Genomic DNA, 14088 nt, shown 5'->3' on the forward strand with positions numbered 1-14088 from the left:
CCAGATCTTACTCAGGCCAACAGAGGCAGGTAAAGAAGAGAGGAAAGGAGCATCAATCACACAGCGGCATGGGGTTTCCCAACAGAACCAGGGTGTATTCCAGCAGATGCATGAAGCACACAGCAGAGGCAATCAGCATCCCAGCAGAAGCAGGGAGCTCACATCAGAGCCAAGACGTGTCCCAGCACAGGCAGGGAGGTAAAGAAATGAAACAAAGGTGCTCTCTTCTTCTGTATCTGCTCGAAGCAGGTTACATTTCCGTATTAGCAGAGACATGGTGTGAACAATAATATAAAAAACAGAATCTACTAATACAATAAACCTGAATTGGAAAAGGTGTTTCAGGTGTATAACGCCTCATCACGAGTTCTGATGAAAAGATTCACATTCAAACCATCAATCGGCTCTTTTCTCTTTACAGATACTGACTGGTCTGCCATGCACTGCCGGCACTTTGTATTTTATATCCGGTAGGAACAGTTTGCCAGTGAGCCCCATCAGCTGGGAACAGATGTGTGGCACTGGAGGGGCGGGGGGAAAGGGGGCAACTGAATTTGCCACACTACAGTGACAGAGCTTACTCATGAAAAAAATAAGTTGAAAACCACAATATTTCTCAATGCACTGAGGGCTGTAAAAGAGATTTCACTCCAGCTTATAGGGCAGCACAGCTCAGACTGGGAGATCACCATGTGTGGAGTGCAGCGAGCACCGTGGCACAGTGAGCTGAGCACCAGCACAGCCAATCACCTTTTTATAATGTGGCTTTCTTTGTAGAAGTCCCTCAAACCTCAATTTCCTCGCTTCTTCTCCTGAAGGCACTAACTCCAGTGTCGGGAACAGCAGAGCTGAGCTCAGTTGTGTCCTCACCTGATGGCCACGTCCAGCGGGAGGAGTCACTGGAGAGCACCCAGGCTGGGGCTCGTTTCTCTAGATAAGAGAAGACTGAGGGGTGATGTCGCTTTTAAAAGTTCTTTAGAATAATTTCTCCGTGACTACACAAAGCACTCTGGGTCCAGGTATATTGTGTATCAGTAAAACAGGTTTATTAAGCATTAAACATCCAGTACAAAGAAGTAATGCTGAACAAGAAGATAGTCACAGTCTGTTCATCAAACCCTGGCATTCCTCCGAGTGTCTGTGGTGTCGTCTCTTTATTCTCTTGCTGTGGTCTGTTGACTGAAGCTTATTTTTCCTCCTCTGGCTTCGCGCTGCTTTCGGTGTTCAATATCTGCATTTTTATACCCTTCTTCTCCCATTTTGCCTACATGGCAGTAATTAGCTCTCTGACATTAGTAAATGTCCCTCCTCTCCTCACCAATCATCTTCTGACCTCGTTAACCCACTCGGCCTCTTTCTGTGCATAACAAAATACCCTTATCTAAGAATTTCACTTTGCCGAACATCCTTGAAGTGTTTTCTAAACAGTTTGTCTATTCTGCAGTTTCTAAAATGAAGGATGTCTCCAATCCTATCTCTTTTCTCTAGTTCTTATCTCTTTTCCATAACATTACCGAATTCTCTGTCTCCGACAGTCTCCGTGTTTATTCCGCACCACATTCCATTACTTCAGTCATTTAAAACACAGGTTTTCAGTCAGCTTGGCATAATTTCCCATCCTGCTTTGGTCTCAGCCATTCGCCAATTTATACAGGGTTTTTAGCTATTTAACATACAATTTCACATATTATAGTTATACAAAAATGGTTATAGAATCTTCACAATGTTTACTAAATCCTACCGGTACACTCTATCCTACAGATACCCGATAGAGGTCTTTACAATGATGAAAGGGAAAGGTCGACGTACAGTAAATAAGTGCATGTTCCATTACCCAACTCCTCCAGATCCATCAACTGATTGCAGAAGGAATGTTGGCCAGGACATGGGTAACCTGCCTGTCCTTATTTCAATAGTATCTCGTGATCTTTAACACCCAGTTGAACAGGTAGACAGGGCCTCTAACACCTCAACCTAAAGATGGTACATCTAAATAACAGGGACTGCACTTCAAAAAGAATTCATTGGCTGTGACGTGTTTTGGAATATCTTGAGGTCATGAAGGACCTATATAAATGCAAGCTCTTTCCTGCTGATTCCTTCATTATTGCACTGGAGTGTCAGCTCAGGTTATGTACTCAGCAAGGCAAGGGTCTTGAACCCACAACATTCAGACTCTACTGGGTTTTTAGTTACCCGAGTGGGCTCCCAGACCCTGGCCCTAAGGAGACTGGTCGCAGCTGCACCGTGCAGTCGGCAGATCTGGTTCACCCTTCGCCCCTGTGCTCACTCATCTACACTGGCTCCCGGTCCGGGAAGGCCTCGATTTTAAAATTATCATCCTTGTTTTCAAATCCCTCCATGGCCTCGCCCCTCCCTATCTCTGTAACCTGCTGCAGTCCTACAACCCTCCGAGATCTCTGTGCTCCTCCAGTTCTGGCCTCTTGCACATCCCCGATTTTCATCGCTCCACCATTGGCAGCCATGTCTTCAGCAGCCTAGGACTAAACTCTGAAATTTCCTTCTTAAACCTCTCCGCATCTCTACCTCTCACTCCTCCTTTAATAAACTCCATTAAACCTACCTCTTTAACCAAACTCCTTATGTGGCTCAGTGTCAGATTTGGTTTGATAACGTTCCTGTGAAGCGCCTTGGGTCATTTTACTATGTTCAAGGTGCTATATAAATGCAATTTGTTGTTGTTGTTTGATTCAAATCCAGGACCAAGGGGCGAAGTAACGGTCTGACACATACCTAGGGCGCTGCCTAGGATAATCCAGTAATTGTTTCCATTCACTTTTGACCAAAGTATCTCCCAGGCACCCTCTGGAAATAAATTTCATGTCTTCAGCACCCACTTCAGAGATTATTTAACTGATTAATCTCCTCTCTGTACTCGGAATACAGGCCCAGATTTTGGAATTCCGCTCTCCTGACACACAGCAAGAGCCCATATTGGGAAATTCCACAATCCCAACCTGTGCTTTTTTGAACATTGGACAGACCGGGAATGCGGATTTTCCTGACAGGGACTCGGTGTGTGCCAGGAGCACGGGAGAGGGAATTCTAGGCTCATGTTTATTGTCCATTCTTTTTTCTGATCCCATTATCTTTCAGTTCTGAAGGAAGGTCCTGCCTGAATTGTCTGATCCGCCGAGTGTTTCAGCATTTGCTGTTTTTGATATTCCCTCAGTACCGGTTTCCACCAGCAGGTGGTGATACTGCACTGTAAAACTTTACAGCGCTTTGTACAGCTCGCCATCACCATCTCCTGGCTGAAAGTGGCACTACAAGCAACTGCAAGGGAACGTCAAACACTCTGGGGTGAATTTTCACTTTTACCACAACAGGCGTTAGCGGATTGGCCGCCCGTTTTACAGCCCGCACCGCAGTAAAAGTGAACATTCAGCCCGTTAAACCGAAGATTTGCAAACTCCCCGTCATCTTGAAGAGAGATAGTTTGTGTATTTCTCATCACTAATGGTGCTGATGAACTGAGGAATGTCCTCATTTTGAGAGCACAACTTATACCTGCTTTTTAATATAAAGGAGTGGGGCAGTGATGAGAAAGGGCTGGGATGGAGTTGCTGTCGGTTTTACTTTTTATTTTAGTCTTTGTTTTTATTACAGTGTCAGCCAGTGGCTCAGTTGGTCGCACTCTCGCTTCCTGAGTCAGAAAGTTGTGGGTTCAAGTCCCACTCCAGAGACATGAGCACAACAATCTAGGCTGACACTCCAGTGCAGTACTGAGCGAGCGCCGCACTGTCCGAGGGGTCTTTTCGATGAGACCTTAAACCGAGGCCCTGTCTGCTCTCTCCGGTGGATGTAAAAGATCCCAAGGCACTATTTCAGAGAAGAGTTCTGAGGAAGGGTCATCAACCTGAAACGTTAACTCTGTTTCTCTCTCCACAGATGCTGCCTGACCTGCTGAGTATTTCCAGCATTTTCTCTCTTTATTTCAGATTTTCAGCATCCGCAGTATTTTGCTTTTGTGTTTGAGTTTTCCCCGGTGCCTTGGCCAATATTTATCCCTCAATTAGCGTAACAAAAAACAGATTATCTGGTCATTATCACATTGCTGTCTGTGGGAGCTTGCTGTGCGCAGATTGGCTGCCGCATTTCCCACATTACAACAGTGACTACACTCCAAAAAGTACTTCATTTGCTGTAAAGTGCTTTGGGAAGCCCTGTGGTCGTGAAAGGCGCTATAGAAAGGCAAGTCTTTCTTTCTTCTTCTGACATTTTATATTTTTATTGGTTGTATTTACAGTCTCATTGAGATTTTACAATGTGTAATTTGGAAATTACATTTTCTAACTCCTGACCCCTGACCTCTGCGCCTGACCCGAATGGTGCGGGGTCAAGTCATTGTGATGTCATGGATGATGCGGGCCGGCCCGAGGCCCCGCCCCTTTTACAGACCCGGATCGGAGCCGGAGCAGATTCTCAGCCAGTTGTTTTTATCCCAAGGCCAGAAGAAAGGATAAAGTTTCCCCGTGAATTTATTCCCAGTGACGGTGTGGAGATGGGACTTGGTGTCCGCGCTGTAAAATGAAACTGTCCCGGACTCATAACTGAGATAAACTCCCACCTTCCCGGGGATCGGACCGGCGGGGAGAGCGGATTGAGGGGAGGAGTTTACATAAATATCATCAAAATTCCGCTCGATGGCCCAGAATCCATTCTCCGGGCTCAGTGTGACCGCTCCCTTCCTCTCCACAGACTCTGCGGCTACTCCCAGACACCAGACCTCATTCCCCGCCACCTCCACCTCCCAGTAGTGTCTCCCCGATGTGAATCCCTCCGATCCCAGCACACAGGCCCAGTTTGTAAACCTCTTCCCGGTGTCAGGGAGATTCCTCCAGGTCTCGGTCCATCTCACACTCTTCAGATCCTCAGACACCTCGAGCTCTGGATTCGCTGTTTCGACATCCAGGGTCACAGAGACTGGGAGAAAAAACAGAGAATTAGAGAGATTCACCCGGGATTAGAGAGAGACTGGCCGGGGATCGGGGAGAGAGACTGGCCGGGGATCGGGGGGAAGAGACTGGCCGGGGATCGGGGGGAAGAGACTGGCCGGGGATCGGGGGGAAGAGACTGGCCGGGGATCGGGGGGGGGGGGGGGAGGCTGGCCGGGGATCGGGGGGGGGAGAGACTGGCCGGGGATCGGGGGGAGAGACGGATCGGGGGGAGAGACTGGCCGGGGATCGGGGGGAGAGACTGGCCGGGGATCAGGGGGAGAGACTGGCCGGGGATCGGGGGGAGAGACTGGCCGGGGATCGGGGGGAGATGCTCTCACTGAGATCCCCCTTTCTGACTGATTTTTTGTTTCTCAATTCGAGAAAAGAGCCGCCCTGAGGGGAGGAAACGAGGATCTGACAACAGCAGAAAACACCGGGACTTCCAGAGAGGGAGGTCACAGCTTCTGAAAATATCAAACATTACACCCGCCTCCGCACTGTAGGATTCTGTGGGGATATAAATACTAAAATGAACAAAAGCTGGAACTGGAGCCTCAATGTACAACTAAATACTGTTCCCAGTTTAATGCCCCACAAACTGGGGTTAAAATACCTGGGGGTTGAACACATTCCATACTCCTTACCAGATTACTAACTGAGGAAAGTCACTCTGTGGGACTGGGTGTATATGGGTAGATGTGTGTGTGTGTGTTCCTCAAAGTAGGAAAGTCCCTGGTCTGGATGGGATGCACCCTATGTTACTGGGGGAAGTAAGGGGGGAAATTGCGGAGGTTCTGGCCACAATCTTCCAATGCTCCTTAGATCTGGGGGTGATGCCAGAGGACCGGAGGATTGCAAATGTTACACCGCTCTTTTAAAAAGGGGAGAGGGCTAAACCTGGCAACTACAGGCCAGTCAGCCTAACGTCGGTGGTGGGGAAAGTTGTAGAGACAATAATCTGGGACAAAATTAATCAGCGTTTGGGAAAGTGTGGGCGAGTAAACGAAAGTCAGCACGGATTTGTGTTTGACTAACGTGATCGAGTTCTTTGATGAAGTAACGGGGAGAGTTGATGAAGGTAGTGAGGTGGATGTGGTGTATATAGACTTTCAAAACAAGGTACCACATAAGAGACTTGTTATCAAAATTAAAGCCCACAGGATTAAAGGGCAGAAAGTAGCGAGTAGTGGTGAATGGCTGTTTTTCAGACTGGAGGGAAGTATACAGTGGTGATCCCTGGGTGCTTATTAGGACCACTGCTCCTTTTGATATCTATTAATCACAGAAATCACAGAAACCCCACAGTGCAGATAGAGGCCATTTCGGCCCATCGAGCCTGCACCAACACATATCCCACCCAATCCCCGTAACCCCATATATTTAATCCCCTAACACTAAGGGTCAATTTATCATAGCCAATCATCCTAACCTGCACATCTTTGGACTGTGGGAGGAAACCGGAGCACCCGGAGGAAACCCACGCAAACACGGGGAGAATGTGCAAACTCCACACAGACAGTCACCCGAGGCCGGATTCGAACCCGGGTCCCTGGCGCTGTGAGGCAACAGTGCTAACCACTATGCCACCGTGCTGCCTGGACTTGGGTATACAAGGCATCATTTCAAAGTTTTCAGACGATATGAAACTTGTAAATGTTGTAAATATTGAGGAGGATAGTAACAGACTTCAGAAGGACATAGACAGACTGATGAAACGATCAGACAAATGATAGACAAAATTTAATGCAGAGAAGTGTTGAGTGATATTTTGGTAGGAAGAATGAGGAGAGGCAATATGATCTCAATGGTACAATTTTAAAGGTGTGCAGGAACAAAGAGACCCCTGGGGGTGTATGTACATAAATCTTTGAAAGTGGCAGGACAAGTTGAGAAGGCTGTTAAAATAATATGGGATCCTTGGCTTTATTAATACAGGAATAGAGTACAAAAGCAAGGAGGTTATGATAAATCTTTATAAAACACTGGTTAGGACTGTGTTCAATTCTGGGCACCGCACTTTAAGAAGGATGTCAAGGCCTTGGACAGGGTGCAGGACAAATTTAGTAGAATGGTACCCGGGATGAGGGACTTCAGTCACGTGGAGAGACTGGAGAAACTGGAATTGTTCTCCTTAGAGCAGAGAAGGTTAAGAGGAGATTTGACAGACGTGTTCAAAATCATGAATGTTTTTGATCGAGTAAATAAGGAGAATCTGTTTCGAATGGCAGAAGGGTTGGTAACCAGAGGACACAGATTGAAGGTGATTGGCCAAAGAACCAGAGGCGACATGAGGAAACATTTTTTACACAGCGAGTTGTTGTGATCTGGAATGCGCTGCCTGAAAGGGCGGTGGAAGCAGATTCAATAGTAACTTTCCAAAGAGTATTGGAGAAATAGTTCAAGGGAAAAAATGACAAGGCTGTGGGGAAAGAGCAGGGGACTGGGATTAATAGGATAGTTCTACCAAAGATGGGCCAAATGGCCTCCTTTTGTTCGGTATCATTCTATGATCACAAAAAATAAGCATTTTATTAAGAGTGTCTAATCCTCGACCGTGCTTAATCTGAATTAAATTCACTGAAAATGACTTTAAAACTGTATTGAACCATTTACTAGTTTCACTGGTGTACATTAGTCAGTTTCTTCGTAAATTAAATATTTTTTAATATTTAAAAACTTTTAAAACGTGCCTACTAGTGCCTGTGCCCCTAAAAATGGGTTCAATTTGAAGAGCTTCCTCAAACGGGTACAATCAGCGGAAACTCGCCATGCTCATTATCCCGATCTGGCGGCGGGGCCAGTTTTATGGGCGGGGTCGATAAATGGAACAACACCCAAAAGCTCAGAGGGACTTGGACTTCGAGCTTCGAGCAGCGTAAGGAGATGAGAGCTACACGCTTACAACTGTTCCTGATAAGTCCTCCGGTGAGTATCTGTCTGTCCCAGTGTAAGAATCCTGGGAAATCCCCATTTCAGATTCCCACTAGCTAACATGGACGAAATGAAATAAACATTATTAGTTGTAGGTTTAGGTTGGTATTATGTAACTGTTAGTCAATGCTCGCCAATTCTTGAATAATCATGTTTGTAAACCAGTGTAATACGCCTTGGGTAGACCCGGTTAGATTTTAAAATGGAAGAAAGAGGCCTTGGGCCTGCTTGACCAAATATTAAAGGTGCAGACTTTAACAAGCCTTGTTAGCAAAGCGACAGTCAGTCTGTGAGAAAAGCTGAGAGAATTAATGGAATTCCAGAGACTGAGATACGAGGCAGGGACTGTAAGATTGTTATGAATTACATGTTCGTTGTTTTTTTTTAAATTCTTGTTTTAATATCTTATAAGCAATAAAATCTTATAATTGTCAGTAAGAGATCCATAATCGTGTGTAAGGATTAAATGTAGAAGTTTGTAATCATCAACTGTATGCAATGATAGCCTGAATGATGTGTAACATGTAACCCTTTTTCTTATGCTTAAAAGTCTGTGAGGAAGCTGTAACCAGACAGCCTGGGGTGAGAAAGAGATTGTCACGGTCGAATAGACTGCAGTTACCCTGGGAACCAAGGTCAGGTGCAGTTACCATTGTGCTGAAATGTTAGAACATCCGCAGTGAATTATAAAAACAAAGGCCAACAGCAAGGGCCATATCTCAACCTGTGGAGACATATTCCTTTAGTATTGCCATAAATACCCCAGATAAAACCGCGTGGACCACCCAGCATTGACATCGGTACCGGCTACGGACATGACAGTGGCACACCCAGCCCAGTCGCCCCTGCGGAGTCCTCCGCACGAACATCTGGGCACTTGTGCTAATATTGGGAGAGCTGTTCCACAGACAAGTCAAGCAACAGCCTGACATACTCATACTCACAGAATCATACCTTTCAGCCACTGTCCCAAACTCCTCCATCACCATCCCTGGGCAGATCCTGTCCCACCGGCAGGACAGACCCACCAGGAGTGGCGGCACAGTGGTATACAGTCGGGAAGGATTGGTCCTGGGAGTCCTCAATATTGGCTCTGGACATCATGAAGTCTCATGGCTTTAGGTAAAGCAAGGTGAAGGAAACCTCCTGCTGATTAACACCTACCGCCCTCCCTCAGCTGATGAATCAGTTCTCCTCCATGTTGAACACCACTTGGAAGAAGCACTGAGAGTAGCAAGGGCACAGAATGTACTCTGGGTGGAGGACTTCAATGTCCATCACCAAGAGTGCCTCGGTAGCTCCTCTACTGACCGAGCTGGCCAAGTCCTTAAGGATATAACTGCCAGTCTGGGCCTATGACATGTGGTGTGAGAACCAACATGAGGGAAAAAGCTACTTGACCTCGTCCTCACTAAACTACCTGTCTCAGATGCATCTGTCCATGACAGCATTGGTAGCAGTGACCACTGCACAGTCATTGTGGAGATGAAGTCCCGTCTTCACACTGAGGGCACCCTCCATCGTGTTGTGTGGCACTACCACCGTGCTAAATGAGATAGATTCAGAACAGATCAAGCAGCTCCAAACTGGGCATCCATGAGGCGCTGTGGGCCATCAGCAGCAGCAGAATTGTATTCCACCACAATCAGTAACCTCATGGCCCGACATATCCCTCAGTCTACCATTACCATCAAACCAGGTGACCAACCCTGGCTCACTGAGGAGTGTAGAAGAGCATGCCAGGAGCAACACTAGGTGTACCGAAAAAGGAGGTTCCAACCTGGGGAAGCTGCAACACGGGAGTACATGCATGTTAAAAAGCAGAAGCAGCATGCTATAGACAGGGCTAAGCGAACCCACAATCAACGGATCAGATCAATGCTCTGCAGTTCTGCCGCATCTAGTCGTGAATGGTGGTGGACCATTAAACAACTAACGGGAGAAGGAGGCTCTATGAACATCCCCATCGTCAAGGATGGTGGAGTCCAGTACGTGAGTGCAAAAGAAAAGGCTGAAGCGTTCTCAACCATCTTCAGCCAGAAGTGCCGAGTGGATGATCCATATCGGCCTTCCCCTGAGATCCCCACCATCACAGAAGCCAGTCTTCAGCCAATTCACTCCACGTGGTAGCAAGAAATGGCTGTGTGCACTGGATAAGGTCAGAAGTGGGTATGTTCGCTGATGACTGCACAGTGTTCAGTGCCATTCACAACTCCTCAGATAATGAAGCAGTCCATGCCCGCATGCAACAAGACCTGGACGACGTTCAGGCTTGGGCTGATAAGTGGCAGGTAACATTCGTGCCACAGAAGTGCCAGGCACTGACTATCTCCAACAAGCGAGAGTCTAACCACCGCCCCTTGACATTCAATGGCATTCCCATTGCCGAATCCCCCACCATCAACATCCTGGGGGGTCACCATTGACCAGAAACTTAACTGGACCAGCCACATAAATACTGTGGCAACAACAGCAGGTCAGAGGCTAGGTATTCTGCGGCGACTGTCTCAACTCCTGACTCCCCAAAGCCTTTCTACCATCTACAAGGCACAAGTAAGGAGTGTGATGGAATACTTTCCACTTACCTGGATGAGTGCAGCGCAAATAACACTCAAGAATCTCGACACCATACAGGACAAAGCAGCCGCTTGACTGGCACCCCCTCTAACACTTTAAACATTCAGTCCCCCAACCAAGGACTGCAGCGGTTCAAGAAGGCGGCTCACCACCACCTTCTCAACGGCAATTAGGGATGGACAATAAATGCTGGCCTTGCCAGCGACACCCACATCCCATAAAAATGAATTTTAAAAAATACAGCGAAGGCTATGGGCCCTGTCAACATCCCGTCTGTCGTGCTGAACACTTGTGCTTCAGAAACAACAGTGTTTCTAGGGAAGCTGTTCCAGTACAGCTACAACACTGGCATCTATCCGACAATGCCGAAAACTGCCCCGGTATGTCTTGTCCACAAAAAGCAGGACAAATCCAACCCAGCCAATTACTGCAATCTCCAATACCTCCAAGTTACCACCCATGTCTCACCTCCTGACTCCCCAAAGCCTTTCCACCATCTACAAGGCACAAGTCAGGTGTGTGATGGAATACTCTCCACTTGCCTGGATGAGTGCAGCTCCAACAACACTCAAGTAGCTCGACACATTCCAGGACAAAGCAGCCCACTTGATTGGCACCCCATCCACCACCTTAAACATTCATTCCCCAACCACCGGCGTACCGTGGCTGCAGTGTGTGCCATCTGCAAGATGCACTGCAACAAATCACCAAGGCTTATTCGGCAGCACCTCCCAAACCCGCGATCTCTGCCACCTAGAAGGACAAGGGCAGGGGGCGCATGTGAACACCACCACCTCCAAGTTACCACCCATGTCACACACCATCCTGACTTGGAAGTATATTGTCGTTTCTTCATCGTCACTGGGTCAAAATCCTGGAACATCCTACCGAACAGCACTGTGGGAGTACCTTCACCTCACGGACTGCAACAGTTCAACAGGCGGCTCACCACCACCTACTCAAGGGCAATTAGGGATGGGCAATAAATGCTGGCCTTGTCAGCGACGCCCACATCCCATAAACACGTTTTAAAATGAGTCTTGATGGTCAAAAACAGATGATGTAAGAGTGTCATCAGACCAAAAGCCTGAGTAAGCCAGGGTGATACCAACGTGGCATCTTTATGATTGGATTTTGGGTTTGGGTGTCAGTCAGTCATTGGTTCAGGAGGATCCCATAGGTTTTGAATGAGAGTAAGGATATAAGAAGTTCTTAACAGCCACAAATTGTAGAAGATTCCAGGGGCGGGCGATTCCAAGGGCGGGAGATTCCAGGAGTAGGCGATTCCAGAGACACAGTAGAAGGATTCAGGAAGAAACAAGGAGACACCCGGGAGTCGAGAAGAGATGAGAGACAAGAGACACAGGGTGCAGCTTACTCACAGTTGCGGCTTGTACCCAGAGTATGAGTGGTAATATAAGTCTCAATTATACACTGTAACTGCTGCTTGAATGCTGTAGTGAATGAAGCCTTGCTTGTGCTGAATAAAGTTAAATCACTGTCCCCAATGCGGGTCAACCTCGAATCATTTGGAACCAGGGTCTCGCTGAACATAACATAAGAACATAAGATATAGGAGCAGGAGGAGGTCATTTGGCCCCTCGAGCCTGCTCCACCATTCAATAAGATCATGGCTGAGCTGATCTTGGCCTCAACTCCACTTCCCTGCTCGCTCCCCGTAACCCTTGACTCCCTTCTCATTCAACAATCTGTCTATCTCCACCTTAAATATATTCAATGACCCAGCATCCACAGCTCTCTGGGGAAGAGAATTCCAAAGATTCTCGACCCTCTGGGAGAAGAAATTCCTTCTCATCTCAGTATTAAATCGGGGACTCCTTATTCTGAAATTATGCCCCCTAGTTCTAGATTCCCCCACGAGGGAAAACATCCTTTCTGCATCTACCCTGTCAAGCCCCTTCAGCGTCTTATATGTTTCGATAAGATCCCCTCCCATTCTTCTAAACCCCAATGAGTATCGGCCCAACCTGCTCAACCTTTCCTCATAAGACAACCCCTTCAACTCAGGAATCAACCGAGTGACCTTCTCTGAACTGCCTCTAATGCAAGTATATCCTTCCTTAAATAAGGAGACCAAAACTGTACGCAGTACTCCAGGTGTGGTCTCACCAATGCCCTGTACAGCTGTAACAGGACTTCCCTACTTTTATACACCATTCCCTTTACAATAAAGGCCAACACTCCATTTGCCTTTCTAATTACTTGCTGTATCTGCATGTTAACTTTTTGTGATTCATGTACAAGGACCCCAGATCCCTCTGTACCTCAGCATTTTGTAATCTCTCCCCATTTAAATAATAATGTGCTTTTTTATTTTTCCTACCAAAGTGGATAACCTCGCATTTTCCCACATTATACTCCATCTGCCAGATTTTTGCCCACTCACTTAGCCTATCTATATTCCTTTGGAGATTCTTTGCGTCCTCCACACAATTTGCTTTCCCACCTATCTTTGTATCATCAGCAAATTTGGCTACATTACACTCGGTCCCTCCATCCAAGTCATTAATACAGATTGTAAATAGTGGAGGCCCAAGCACTGATCATTGCAGTACCTGACTAGTTACAAATTGCTAACCCGAAAATGACCCGTTTATTCCTACTCTCTGTTTTCTGTCCGTTAACCAATCCTCAATCCATGCTACTATATTAGCCCCAATCCCATGAGCCCTAATTTTGGTTCACAACCTCTTGTGTGGCACCTGATAGAATGCCTTCTGAAAATCCAAAGACACCACATCCACCGGTTCCCCCTTATCGATTCTGCTAGTTACAACATCAAAAAACTCAAACCGATTTGTCAAACACGATTTCCCTTTAATAAATCCGTGTAGACTCTGCCCAATCCTATTATTATTTTCCAGGTGCCCTGTAATCACAACGTTAATAATAGATTCCAGCAATTTCCCTACTAATGACGTCAGGCTAACTGGTCTGTAATTCCCCGTTTTCTCACTCCCAGCTCCCTTAAATGGTGGGGGTACATTTGCTACTTTCCAATCCCGGGAACCATTCCAGAATCTGATCTGTCTGCATCAGGAATCTTACAGTCACTGTAAGATCTGTCTGTACCAGTAATATCATGATCAATCTATGATCTGTCGATACCAGTATCCGAAGTAAATGTATGATCTGTCTGTACAAGTAATCTTACGGTCACTGTATGATCTGTCTGTACCAGTAATCTCACGATCATTGTATAATCTGTCTGCACCAGTAATCTCATGGTCACTGTATGATCTGTCTGTACCAGTAATCTTACAGTCACTGTATGATCTGTCTGTACCAGTAATCTCACGATCATTGTATGATCTGTCTGTACCAGTAATCTTACAGTCACTGTATGATCTGTCTGTACCAGTAATCTCACAGTCACTGTATGATCTGTCTGTACCAGTAATCTCATGGTCACTGTATGATCTGTCTGTACCAGTAATCTCACGGTCATTGTATGATTTGTCTGTACCAGTAATCTCACGGTCACTGTATGATTTGTCTGTACCAGTAATCCCAGTCACTGTATGATCTGTCTGTACCTGTAATCTCATGGTCACGGTAGGATCTGTCTGTGCCAGTAATCTCAGTGTCACTCTCTGAT

The 14088-nt window shown here is 46.6% G+C and overlaps 1 pseudogene across 1 annotated transcript in view; it reads right to left on the reverse strand.

The window, feature by feature from the left end:
• Positions 1–1022: 1022 nt before the first annotated feature.
• Positions 1023–14088, reverse strand: part of LOC147096353 (zinc-binding protein A33-like) — a 28976-nt pseudogene continuing 15910 nt past the window's right edge. Inside the window, exon 6 of the transcript XR_015074886.1 lies at positions 1023–4947. The product of XR_015074886.1 is annotated as a zinc-binding protein A33-like (transcript). The remainder of the gene's footprint in view (positions 4948–14088) is intronic.

The sequence above is a fragment of the Somniosus microcephalus genome, unplaced genomic scaffold (genome assembly GCF_052327205.1).
Source record: "Somniosus microcephalus isolate GS21.2 unplaced genomic scaffold, FLI_Smic_1.0 unresolved_chr1, whole genome shotgun sequence".
Taxonomy (NCBI): domain Eukaryota; kingdom Metazoa; phylum Chordata; class Chondrichthyes; order Squaliformes; family Somniosidae; genus Somniosus; species Somniosus microcephalus.